This window comes from Pan paniscus, chromosome 18, assembly GCF_029289425.2.
Source record: "Pan paniscus chromosome 18, NHGRI_mPanPan1-v2.0_pri, whole genome shotgun sequence".
NCBI classification, from domain to species: domain Eukaryota; kingdom Metazoa; phylum Chordata; class Mammalia; order Primates; family Hominidae; genus Pan; species Pan paniscus.
In genome coordinates, this window is record NC_073267.2 from 38,096,866 (window position 1) to 38,110,825 (window position 13,960).

At 38.8% G+C, this 13,960-nt stretch overlaps 1 protein-coding gene and 1 pseudogene across 4 annotated transcripts in view; one reads left to right on the forward strand and one right to left on the reverse strand.

The window, feature by feature from the left end:
• The window catches only part of LOC129393047 (sodium/hydrogen exchanger 9B1-like), a 72,523-nt gene that overhangs the window by 7,546 nt on the left and 51,017 nt on the right, over positions 1-13,960 (forward strand). For 2 of the 4 annotated variants that reach the window (XM_063597972.1, XM_063597973.1), the window contains exon 5: positions 13,477-13,594. The exons of 1 other annotated variant lie outside the window; for it this stretch is intronic. The gene's annotated coding sequence lies outside the window, so the exon portion shown is untranslated. Of the gene's footprint in view, positions 1-13,476; positions 13,867-13,960 lie in introns of those variants that run through there. One more of the 4 variants, XR_008621443.2, reaches the window with a different exon arrangement.
• LOC117980019 (actin-related protein 3B-like) lies at positions 4,391-9,055 on the reverse strand (annotated as a pseudogene).

Consider the following 13,960-nt stretch of genomic DNA (forward strand, 5'->3'; position numbering starts at 1 on the left):
AATTTTAGACCAATATCCTTGATGAACATTGATGCAAAAATCCTCAATAAAATACTGGCAAACAGAATCCAGCAGCATAGCAAAAAGCTTATCCACCATGATCAAGTAGGCTTCATTCCTAGGATGTAAGGCTTGTTCAACATATGCAAATCAATAAATGTAATCCAGCATATAAACAGAACCAAAGACAAAAACCACATGACTATCTCAATAGATGCAGAAAAGGCCTTTGACAAAATTCAGCAACCCTTCCTGCTAAAAACTCTCAATAAATTAGGTATTGATGGGACATATCTCAAAATAATAAGAGCTATCTATTACAAACCCACAGCCAATATCATACTGAATGGGCAAAAACTGGAAGCATTCCCTTTGAAAACTGGCACAAGACAAGGATGCCCTCTCTCACCACTCCTATTCAACATAGTGTTGAAAGTTCTGGCCAGGGCAATTAGGCAGGAGAAGGAAATAAAGGGTATTCGATTAGGAAAAGAGGAAGTCAAATTGTCCCTGTTTGCAGATGACACAATTGTATATCTAGAAAACCCCAGTGTCTCAGCCCAAAATCTTCTTAAACTGATAAGCAACTTCAGCAAAGTCTCAGGATACAAAATCAATGTACAAAAATCACAAGCATTCTTGTACACCAATAACAGACCAACAGAGAGGCAAATCATGGGTGAACCCCCATTCACAATTGCTTCAAAGAGAATACAATACCTAGGAATCCAACTTACAAGGGACATGAAGGACCTCTTCAAGGAGAACTACAAACCACTGCTCAATGAAATAAAAGAAGATACAAACAAATGGAAGAACATTCCATGCTCATGGGTTGGAAGAATCAATATTGGAAAAAAACTACTTTAAAGTTCATATGGAACCAAAAAAGAGCCCACATCGCCAAGTCAATCCTAAGCCAAAAGAACAAAGCTGGAGGCATCACACTACCTGACTTCAAACTATACTACAAGGCTACAGTAACCAAAACAGCATGGTACTGGTACCAAAACAGAGATATAGATCAATGGAACAGAACAGAGCCCTCAGAAATAATGCCGCATATTTACAACTATCTGATCTTTGACAAACCTGACAAAAACAAGCAATGGGGAAACGATTCCCTATTTAATAAATGGTGCTGGGAAAACTGGCTAGCCATATGTAGAAAGCTGAAACTGGATCCCTTCCTTACACCTTATACAAAAATTAATTCAAGATGGATTAAAGACTTACATGTTAGACCTAAAACCATAAAAACCCTAGAAGAAAACCTAGGCAGTACCATTCAGGATATAGGCATGGGCAAGGATTTCATGTCTAAAACATTCTCCCCATCACTTTCAAGTACACCAATCAAACTTAGATTTGGTCTTTTCACATAGTCCCATATTTCTTGGAGGCTTTGTTCATTTCTTTTTACTCTTTTTCTCTAAACTTCGCTTCTCACTTCATTTCATTCATCTGATCTTCCATCACTGATACCCTTTCTTCCACTTGATTGAATCGGCTACAGAAGCTTTTGCATGCATCATTTAGTTATTGTGCCATGGTTTTCAGCTCCATCAGGTCATTTAAGGTCTTCTCTATGCTGTTTATTCTAGTTAGCCATTCATCTAATCTTTGTTCAAGGTTTTTAGCTTCCTTGCAATGGGTTCGAACATCCTCCTTTAGCTCAGAGAAGTTTGTTATTACTGACCTTCTAAAGCATACTTCTGTCAACTCATCAAAGTCATTCTCCATCCAGCTTTGTTCCATTGCTGGCAAGGAGCTGCAATCCTTTGGAGGAGAAGCGGCACTCTGTTTTTTTGAATTTTCAGCTCATCTGCTCTGGTTTCCCCCATCTTTGTGGTTTGATCTACCTTTGGTCTTTAATGATGGTGACCTACAGATGTGGTTTTGGTGTGGATGTCCTTTTTGTTGATGCTGTTCCTTTCTGTTTGCTAGTTTTCCTTCTAACAATCAGGACCCTCAGCTGCAGGTCTGTTGGAGTTTGCTGGAGGTCCACTCCAGACCCTGTTTTCCTGAGTGTCACCAGTGGAGGCTGCAGAACAGCAAATATTGCTGCCTGATCCTTCTTCTGGAAGCTTCATCTCAGAGGGACACCTGGCTGTATGAGGTGTCAGTAAGTCCCTACTGGCAGCTCTGTCCATTCTCAGAGTTCAAACTCCATGCTGGAGAACCACTGTTCTCTTCAGAGCTGTCAGGCAGGGATGTTTAAGTCTGCAGAAGTTTCTGCTGCCTTTTACTCAGCTATACCCTGCCCCCAGAGGTGGAGTCTACAGAGGCTGCCAGGCCTCATTGAGCTGCAGTGAGCTCCACCCAGTTCAGGCTTCCCAGCTGCTTTGTTTACCTACTCAAGCCTCAGCAATGGTGGACGTCCCTCCCCCAGCCCAGGCTGCCACCTTGCAGTTCGATCTCGGACTGCTGCACTAGCAGTAAACAAGGCTGTGTGGGCATGGGACCCACCGAGCCATGCATGGGATATAATCTCCTGTGTGCCGTTTGCTAAGACCACTGGAAAAGCACAGTATTAGGGTGAGAGTGTCCAGATTTTCCAGGTACCGTCTGTCACGGCTTCCCTTGGCTAGGAAGGGAAATCCCCTGACCACTTGTGCTGCTTCCCAGATGAGGCAACACCCTGCCCTGCTTTGGCTCACCCTCTGTGGGCTGCACCCACTGTCCGACCCGTCTCAGTGAGATGAACCAGGTACCTCAGTTGGAAATACAGAAATCACCTGTCTTCTATGTCAATTATGCTGAGAGCTGCAGACAGGAGCTGTTCCTATTCGGCCATCTTGGAACGATCCTCTTTTTTCATTTATTTAAGAAATATTTGAAAAGCAAAGATTTCATCATTTTGGTGAAGTCCAATTTATCTGTTTTTCTTTTATGGAACATGTTTTTGATATTATATCTAAGAAACCTTTTCTTAGTCCGAGGTCATAAATATTTTCTCCTATTTTTTTTTCCTAGAAGTTTTACAGTTTTAGCTCATACAATTAGGTCTATGATCCATTTTAGTTAATTTTCGTATATGACCTAAGGATCTAGGTTTAGTTTTTGTAAATGAATAACCAGTTCTTATAGAATCATTTGTTGAAAGAACATCTTTTTCCTATTGAATTGTCTTAGCATCTTTGAAGAAAATTAATTGACTATTTATGTGGGTTGGATTCTGAACTCCACTTAGTTCCATTGATCTATCTCTCTCTCTTAATGTGGATTCTACACTGTCTCAACTACTGTTGCTTTACACTGAATTTTAAAATAAGGTAGTATTAAGTACTCTAACTTCATTCTTACTTAGCAAGATTGTTTTGGCTATTCTAGGTATTTTTGTATTTCTATATAATTTTAAAATCAGCGTGTCAATTTTTCCAATAATCTTTCTAGACTTTTGGCAGGAATTTCAGTTAATTTGTAGATCAATTGACATCTAACAATATTGAGTCATCTAATCCATTAACATGATATATCTCTCCATTTATTTAGGCATTTATCTGAGTGATGTTTCTTAGTTTTCAGTGCAAAGGTTTCACACTTATTTTGTTAAATTCATTCCTAATTATTATTGCTATAGTTTGAGTGTCTCTACCAAAACTCATGTTGGAACGCTTAAGAGGTGGGGCCTATTGGGAAGTGTTTGGGTCTTGGGAGCTCTTCCTTTGTGGGCAGCTTGGTACTATTCTTACACTGGTGAGTGAGTTCTCACTCTTGTGAGATTAGTTCTCTCAGGAATGGATTAGTTACCATGAGAATGAGTTGCTATACGGTGAGGTCACGCTTCATGCTTGGCCTCCTGGTACTTGCCTACTCCCCTTTGACCTTATTCTAACATGTTGTGACACAACACTAAAGTTTTCACCAGAACCCAAGCAGATGCCAGTGTCATTCTTTCCAGCCTGCAGAACTGCAAGCCAAATATACCTCTTTATAAATTACTCAGTCTCCGGTATTCTGTTTTAGCAACACAAAACAGACTAAGACAGAAAATTGGTAGTGAAAGTGGGATGTTGCTATTTAGATTCTCAAAAATGCAGAAGCATCATTGGAACTGGGTAATGGGCAGAAGTTGGAAAAGTTTGAAGGAGCAGACTAGAAAAAGACTGTATTGCCATAAACAGAGCATTAAGGATAATTTCAGTGAGGGCTCAAAAGACAACAAAAAGATGAGAGAAAGTTTAGAATTTCTCAGAGATTGGTTAAGTAGTCATTACCACAATGCTGATAAAAATATGGACAGCAAAGGCCATTCTAATGAGATCTCAGATAGAAATGAGGAACAAGGTATTAGGAACTGGAGACCAAGTCATCCTTGTTAGACCATAGCAAAAATTTGGCTGTGTTGTTTCTAAGGCTTTGTGCCCTAAGGTTTTGTGGAAGGCCAAACTTAAGTGTGATGAACTAGGGTAACTGGCAGAAGAAATTTCTAAGCAAAATACAGAGGAGCTATGTAGTTACTCCTTACTACATTCAGTGAAATGCAAAATGACAACGGAAGCAAACACAAAAATTTGAAAATTAATAGCCTGGCCATGTGGAAGAGAATGAAAGAGCATTTTCAGGTGAAGAATCCAAGGGTGCAGCAGAACAACCAATACTAAAGAGATTAGCACTGAGAGAAGAAAGCCAGTTGACAATTATTGAGACAATTTTTTTAAAGGCCCTGAAGACATTTCAGAAATTTTTGAGGTTGCCTCTCCAGAGGTCTAGGAGGACAGAATGGTTTTAAGAGGCAGAACCCATGCATCACTGCCCTGTGCTGTTTTGAGATCCTGCTCCCCAAATTCTGGCACAGCCCTCAGCAGCCACCCAACCCATGGCACAATCATACTCAGGTGTGGCTCAGGCTGCCATTCCACAAGATACAAACCATAAACCTTGGTGACACGCAGTCATGGATCAAGCAGCCTCAGATACAGCTCATGACAGCACACTGGAGGGTGCAAGCGGTAAGCCTTGATGGCTTTTACAACCTTGTGGTACTAGTTTTGCAGATGTGCAGAATACAAGAGAAGTGGAGGCATGGTGGCTGCCACCTAGATTTTAAGGAATGTACTGAAAAGACTGGGAGCTCAGGTGGAGACTTGTTGCAGGGCCAGAGCCACTGCAGTGTACCTCCCCTAGGGCAAAGCTGAGGAGAAATGTAGGGTTGGAGCTGCCACAAAGAGTCTGTACCAGGGCAATGCCTAGTGAATCCACGAAGTGGACCACCACTGGGACTCCAGAACTATAGAGCCATTGCCACCATGCAACCTCAGCCTGGAAAGGCCACAGGTATCCAACTCCAACCAGTGAGAGTAGCCATGTGGCTATGCCCAACAAAGCAATGGAGGTGGGGCTGCCCAAGGCTTTAGGGATAAAAACTCCCCACTGTGCCCAGGAGGTAGCACATAGAGTGGAGAATTATTCTGGAGCTTTAAGATTTAGTGTATGCCCTGCTGAGTTTTGAACTTGCTCGAGGCCTGTCACCTCTTTCTTCTTTTGGCTTATTTCTCCCTTTTGGAATGGGACTGTCTGCCATATGACTATTCCACCATTGTATCTTGGAAGTAAATAACTTGTTTTTTATTTTTATTTTTATTTTTATTTTACAGGCTCATAGCTAGAAGGAACTTGCCTTGAGTCTTATATGAGACTTTGGGCTTTGACCTTTGAATTGTTACTGGAATAAATTAACACTTTGGGGACCATTGAGATTGAATAATTACATTTTGTAGTGTAAGAGGGACATGAGTTTGGGGTTCCAAGGGTGAAATGCCATGGTTTCTGTGTTTCTGTCAAAAATCATGTTGGAACCTTTAAGAGGTAGGGCCTAATGGGAGATGCTTGGGTCATGCGGGCTCTGCCATTTTGAGCAGCTTGGTGCAGTCCTCATATAGTGAGTGAGTTCTTGCTCTCATGAAACTGGATTGGTTCCTGTGGAAATAGATTAGTTGCCCTGAGAATGGATTGTTATAAAGCAACCCATTGTACAAGGTTGTACCTTGTGTTTGGCCTCTTGGCACATTCCCACTTCCTCTTTGGTCTTCTGCCATGTTGTGATGCACTGCTAAAGCCCTCACCAGAAGCTAAGCAGATACTGGTGCCATGCTTCTTGAACTTCCCAGTCTGGAGAAACATGAGCTAAATAAACCTCTTCGTACAGTCTCAGGTATTCTATTATAACAACATAAAACAAACTAAGACATTTATTTTTGATGCTATTGTGATTGGAATTGTTTTCTTTATTTCATCTTTGTATTGTTTGTTGCTACTATATATATAACCAATTTTTGTATATTGATCATATACTCTACAAACTTACTAAGCCCCCCTCTTAGTTGTAGTAAGTCTGGGAGGGGGTGTGGTATGTGGGTGTGTGTGTGGGTGTGTTCCTTAGGATTTTCTGCATACAAGGCTAACAATAAAAAGAGTTGTCTATTTTCCATACCTTTTTTCCTTGACTATTGCACAAACTAAGACCTGTGGTGCATTGTTAAATAGAAGTGGTAAACACAGATATCTTTGCATGTTTCCTAATCTAGAGGGAAGCACAGTCTTACCATTAAGTATGTTGGCTATAGGCTTCTGGTAGATGCCTTGATCATTTGAAGAAGTTCCCTTCTATTCATAAGTTGATGAGATTTTTTTTTAATGTATGATTGTTGAATTCTGTCAAATGCTTTTCTGCATCTATTGAGGTGATCATATGGTTTTGTCCTTTATTCTGTTAATATAGTTTATTACATTGATTTTCGGATGTTAAGTCAACCTCACATTCCTGAGATAAACTTCATTTGATTATGGTATAAAATCCTTTTCATATGTTGCTCAATTACATTTGCTAATATTTGGTTAAGAATTTTTATGTCTAGGTTCACAAGGGATATTGGTATATAGCTGTGTTTGCTTGTAATGTCTTTGTCTTGTTTTGATATCAGGGTAATATTGATATCAAATGAAATAAAGTTAGTTGGGAAGTTTCCTTCATCCTCTATTTGCTGAATAAAGTTTTTGTAACATTGGTATTATTTCCTCCCTTACTAGTTTGATAGAATTCACCAGTGAAGTATATTTTTTCTCTATAGGAAGATTTGAAATTACTGATGCAATTTCTTTACTTGATATTGGTATTTGTTTTTTTTTTCTTTTTCCTTGAGTCAGTTTTGGTAATTTGTGTCTTTCTAGGAATTGTTCTATTTTATCTAAGTTGTCAAATTTTTTGCCTTAAAGTTATTATGCTATTTTCTTAACATCCTTTTAAGGGTAGGGTCTGTGGTGATATTTCTCTTTGATTCTTGATTTTGGGATTAGTGTCTTCTTTCTTTTTTCTTGGTCAATTTAACTAAATATTATTTATCTTCTTGACTTTCTGAAATAAGCAATTTTGGGTTTCTTTGGTTGTTTTTAATGTTATCCTGTTCTGTATTTCTCATTTTCCACTGTGACATTTTTATTTCATACATCCTACTTACTTTCGGCTTGGTTTACTCATCTTTTTCTAGAGTCTTAAGATGGAAGTTTTAATTATCAATTTTAGATTACTTTTTCTTTCTGTTTTTAAAGCTATACATTTTCCTCTATACTCTGCTTTAATTGCATCCTGTAAATATTGCTATGTTTTTGGTTTTTTGTATTTTAAGTTTATAACATTTTATTTATTAAAATAGGCTGGGGGAAAAGGATTTATACCACTGCATTCTTTCCTGGGGGAGAACTATTTTGGGCCATTTTTGAAATTTTTTTTCCTCTTAACAATTTTCAGAGTCACATTTGAATTCCTTCAGAATGGTATTTGTCAACAAAAAAGTTCAAGTGAAAAGGAAGAGGGAAACTGGGGAAGCATGAAGAAAGGGAGTGAGAGAAGAAGGAGTGGGCATACAACAGTCAACACATAAAGAAATGGCTTTTACTGAAATGACTCTGCCCTGTGCCTCATGCACTAGGTGATGCAAGCATGCAGCTCAGACATCAACACCAAATGTCATTTAGAAATGGTAGTCTTCTCTGGGTTCTGAAGGACACTTGTTCCCCAACATGACACTATTAAATGATGCTTTCAAGGCAGACACTAAGACATTACTCCAAAGAGAAGGCTCTGGTGGCAGATGCTGGGGCCATATTCTTTATAGTCCTTCTTGGTGTGACAGACCTGAAATAACTCCAGAGTTGAGGCTAGCATTAAGCTTCCAAACCATAAGGCATAGTGCTGCATGTGACGGATTACCACCCGAACCTCTGTAAGCTTAGGTTTGATTATCCTGCCACTGAGCTCCTTACTGAGTTTTAATCTGGCATGTACCACTCTTCAAATCTCTCTGTAGTTGAGATTCATATCCCTGAATATGGCCAAACCCCTTGAAAGAACAACATTCTTATACAGTGGACAATGCACATCAATGGGACAGTTTTGTATTCATCAACAATATTCAAGATGGATTCCATAAAGTCTGGGTTGGCAAACTCTGGGTAAAAAAATATTTCAGGTTGCAGGAGCCTTTTGTAACCGACGTCTATTATGAACTTCTCCTGGTTGATCACATTGATACCTGTGTACTGTTTGATCCACTTCCAGGGATCCACATCATACTTAGCAAATTCCTTGACTATATCAGGGCAAATGTAACAGTATTTCTCCTTAATGGCTTTTGTGGTCTCCAGTGACTGCTCAAGAGGGATTCCTACCTCCCTCTCCCTTAGTAGTCATTGAATGAAATACACAGTATCACCTACAATCAGGATGTGATTGATGCATCTCTCAATTACATAACCTTCTACAACTGGGAGAACGAGGGTGACTCCATCTCCTTTGTCAATGACTGTACTCATTAACATATATTCACCCACTTGTTGAGATATCCAAGATACTTCCAAGGCTAGTACCTCCTGAACTGCAATGTAGAATCCTGGTACATTAAATAGTTCAAACATAATTTCTGCAAAAATGCTCTGTATTTTCTAGTGTATTCAGTGGAAGTTCTGTCATTAAAAAATAATGGTCCTCAGATTCTGCTCAAAGATATTTAAAAACCACTTGCTCCATGAACCTTTCCATAATATCCCAGTCTTCAGTGATTCCATGTCATATTGACCACTTTGTAGCATACATAGATTTATCAATGGCTTCATCCTGTATGAAAAAGTCAAGGTCATCAACTCCCCTCAACATTCTCCCTTGGGCTTTGTCAACTACCTTTGCTGACTCTCTGATAGAAATGCATGAAAGAATAGTAAACTATGGCTCAGTGTTGCCTGCATAGCCAAGCTCAGAATATCTACTGAGGTGATCACAGGGCTGAGACCCAGAGCAGTAGGTACAACTCAATCTCCAGGTGTGGGCTGGATGTCAGGGGCTGAGAGCAAGGAGCCAGGGTGGGCACTGAGTGGCTCTTACCTGATGCCACAGTCTGCCACACAGGAAGGCAGGAACCCCACCATGCTTGGAATACACAACACTTAGCCCCACTGGCCACCCTGGAGCACCCTGCCACCATCCACTTGGCAACCCACTCACCCCATACATCCTGTCTCTTGTGTGTTTCCACTTTTATTCATTTTAAGATATATTGTAGATGGGTGCAGCAAACCACATGGCACGTGTATACCTATGTAACAAACCTGCACGTTCTGCACATGTATCCCAGAACTTAAAGTACAATAAATTTTAAAAAAGGAATATTTTAAAGGATCAACCTACTATTTGACAGTCATGGAAATAGTGAATGGGAATTAAAGGGAAGAAAAATAAGTAAGCAAAGGAAGGGAGGAGGAAAGGGAAAAAGAAAGGAAAGAAAAGGAAAAGGGAAATACAAGAAAAGGAGACAAATAAATAAATAAATAAACAAATAAGTGACTGAAAGTCTGAGAGTTGGCAAATACTATTCAGACAACACCGACAAAATAGGCCTCTTGCTAAAAACAGCAGAATGCACAAAGTACAGGAGCATCCTGTCTGTCCTGAGAGGCTGGGGAGGTTTAGGAAAAGAGGCTGGGGAGATTTGAGACAGGTCTGAAGTATGTAGTCAGTTTTTGCTTAGTGGAAAAAGTAATCATGGGTGATTCAGAAAAAGGAAGATACTTACATAATAATTGTTTTGTACCTTTTTTTAGTCTTCTATTACTTTCATAAAATTATCTTTGCATCAAAAATTATTAACACTTTCAGGACTCCTTGTATGCAAAACTCTTTGAATTGCATTTCTTAATTTGTGATCACACTGGTAATTTATCTAGCACAATGAACTGAATGTGTGTCTTTATGTTTAAAGGGAAAAATAAAATTCAAAACAGCATATTTGATATAATTTATGATTAGATAATAGAGAAATATAAATTTTAATATAATTTTTAGAAAGTAAAGCTTAGGCCAGTCACGATGGCTCCTGCCTGTAATCCCAGCACTTCGGGAGGTTGAGGCGGGTGGATCACCTGAGGTCAGGAGTTCAAGACCAGCCTGACCAACATGGAGAAACCCTGTCTCTACTAAAAATACCAAATTAGCCGGTACTAACGATTCATGAGAAACCTGCCCCCATGATCCATTCACCTCCCAGCAGGACCTATCTCCAACTTTGGGGATTACAATTCAACATGACATTTGGGCAGGGACACATATCCAAACTATATCAACAGAGTTTCATTGTGTTGCTCGGGCTAGTCTCAAACTCCTAGCCTCAAGCAATACTTCTATCTCAGCCTCCCAAGTACCTTTGGGGATTATAATAATCAATCATCTTCACTTTTTACAATCTACTTTGGTTTAATAATTTTTACTTAATTCCAGTGTTATATAGCAACTTTGATCAATGTATGTCTTATATGCTATGAACTCAGCAGTATTGTTATAGTTATTGCCTATAATAATCAGATGATTTTTTAAAAAAAGAGATGAAATCAGAATACACACACACACACACACACATACACACATACAATCTTTTATACTTACAAATTTATTTACCATTTCCCGTGCCATTTATTCCTTATAGGTTCAAGTTGCCATCTGGTGTCATATCCTTTTATCTTAAAAGCATTTTCTGTAGTGTTTCTTTAGCAAGGATAAGTTTATTTTTATTTATCTGGAAATGTCTTTATTTCAGCTCCATTTTTGAAGGATCATTTAAATGGATACAGAATTTTTAATTGACAGTTATTTTTCCCTCCACTTTTGAAATGTCGCTTCATAAGGTCTCCATTTTTTTCAGATAAAAATGCCAGTATTGATAATATTATTGTTCCCCTGCATGTGATAAGTCATCCCTTGCTACTTTCATGATTTTCTTATTATCCTTGGTTTTCACCAATTTGACAAGGGTGGCTCTAGGTGTGAATCTCTTTGTGTTTATCCTACTTGAGATTTGTTGGACTTCTTATATCTGAAGATTAATATTTTTCATAGCATTTTTGAAGTTTTCAGACATTATGTTTTCAAATATTTTTCTGTCCTCTTATCTCTCTCTTCTCCTAGAATTCCCATTATGCATATGGTAGTGCTCTTGATGGTATCCCATAAGTTTCTGAGGATCTGTTTATTATCCTTCATTCTTTTTTCTTTTGGTTCTTCAGATTGATTAACGTCTATTGTTCTATCTTCAAGTTCACTGATACTTTCTTTCACAAGGTCAAATATGCTGTTGAACCTCGCTAGTGATTTTTTCACTTTAACTGTTGTACTTTTCAATTCTAGATTCTATTTTTAAACATATTCTGTCTCCTTATTCATATTCTCTATTAGACAGCACATTATCATATTTTTAAATTGAACACATTTATAATATATACTTTGAAAACTTTCTTTCTAAATCCAATATCTGAATTGAGACAGTTTCTATTCACTGCTCTTTTTTCCAGAGTATGAGCCATATTTTCCTGTTTCCTTACATGTCTGATAATTTTTAATTGAAAACTAAACACTTTAATTACACATTATAGCAAATCTGGATTTGGTTTTTATTTGTTATTGTCTTTGTTGTTGTTATGTTTTGGTAACTGGCCTATACTTGTGCTGTGTAATCCTTCTGCCCAGTGGTTTTCAGCATTGATGTCTTTTATATTGTGTTGTTGTTGTTACTGTTGTTTTAGCCTGTCTTTCTAGGGATTTCCTTTGTGTCTGTTGCATAGCTTGATTTTTGAGAGACATTGTATTAAAGCTAGTAAGGCTTCCACTCTCTGCCAAATAATCTGTGGGTGGGTGGGTGAATGCATTCAAAGTTGCAATTAATACTCAAGTCTTACTTCATTTTTACTTTTTGTCATACTATCTTGAGTCTTTCCTGCACTTCCATACTTTTCCAATCAGCAATATGTGTGGAGAACTTTTCTCAAACTTTTTATGATTCTCTCCTTTCCAGGATTTCTCTCTCTCTCTCTTTTTTTTTTTTTAGTAATACTCAGGTTTTTAATTTTTTATAGTGAATGGATACAAAGCAAAATTAGCAAAGGAAAAAGTTGTATGTGGTAAAGTCTGGAGGATACCAGGCACGAGCTTCCTGGAATCATCTCCTGTGGAGTTACAAGGATGTGTTTCTCTTTCCCAGCATGAAATTTTGACAGCACATGTGCAATGTCATCTACCAGGACCAGAGTCTCATTAGAGACTCAGTTCTCAGGATTTTACGGAGGTTACTCTCCTTCACATGTACCAGAATTCCAGACTCTCAGAGGAAAAGCAGCTGTTCAGAGTAAACCACATTGTTTGTATAAACAGTTTAGGCACAGTGAGCCACTCTTCTCAGTGAGAGAATTGGAACTTGGAACTGGAAAACTCTAGCCTAGCATGTGGGTCTTTCTTTTCTCTTTCTTTCTTTCTTTCTTTCTTTCTTTCTTTCTTTCTTTCTTTCTTTCTTTCTTTCTTTCTCTCTCTCTTTCTTTCTCTCTTTCTCTCTCTCTCTTTCTTCCTCTTTCTTTGTTTCTCTCTTTCTTTCTTTCCCTCTCTCTCTTTCTTTCTTTCTTTCTTTCTTTCTTTCTTTCTTTCTTTCTTTCTTTCTTCCTTCCTTCCTTCCTTCCTTCCTTCCTTCCTTCCTTCCTTCCTTCTTTCTTTCTTTTACTTTGAGTTCCAGGATACATGTGCAGAACATTCAGGTTTGTTACACAGGTATACATGTGCCATGGTGGTTTGCTGCACCTATTGACCCTCAGGATCTCTCATTTAAATTTTTGTCTTGTCTTCCACTTCCCCAGTTGAAACTGCAACCTCAGACTAGCAAATCTGCAATTCTCTCTGTTCATTCCCAAACCACTCTGCTATATTTAACTGGCAAAACCATTGATTTCTTCCCTCTGCTCCATACCAAATCCACCGGTGCCCCCAGCCCTAACAGGAAAGCTGCTGGGTTTTACATCCAGCTTCAAACTGGTAAAACTACAGTTTTTCCCAACTGAGCTTGGGGGTGAGAAGAGAGATGGGAGTGTATTAGTCCGTTTTCATTCTGCTAATAAAGACATACCCAAGACTGGGAAGAAAAAGAGGTTTAATTGGACTTATATTTCCAGGTGGCTGAGGAGACCTCAGAATCATGGCAGGAGGTGAAAGGCACTTCTTACATGGTGGCGGCAAGAGAAAATGAGGAAGATGCAAAAGCGGAAACCCCTGATAAAGCCATCAGATCTTGTGAGACTTATTCACTACCACGAGAACAGTATGGGGGGGAACCACCCCCATGATTCAATTATCTCCCACGAGGTCCCTCCCACAACACATAGGAATTATGGGAGTACAATTCAAGATGAGATTTGGATGGGGACACAAAGCCAAACTATATCAGGGAGAAACCCCAGTCAGGAAGGGCTCAGACTTTTACCAATCCTACCCAAAACCCTAACACTTTTTTCAAGAATAAATGCTTCTTAAATTTGATAACTGCCTTTGATGAGTTTTCAGGGTCCTGAAATGATTGTTTTTGGTATTTCTGCAATTTTTGGGGGGAGTTGTGGTGTGGAAATAAATTGCCAACCTTTTCATGTCACCTCCCAACCT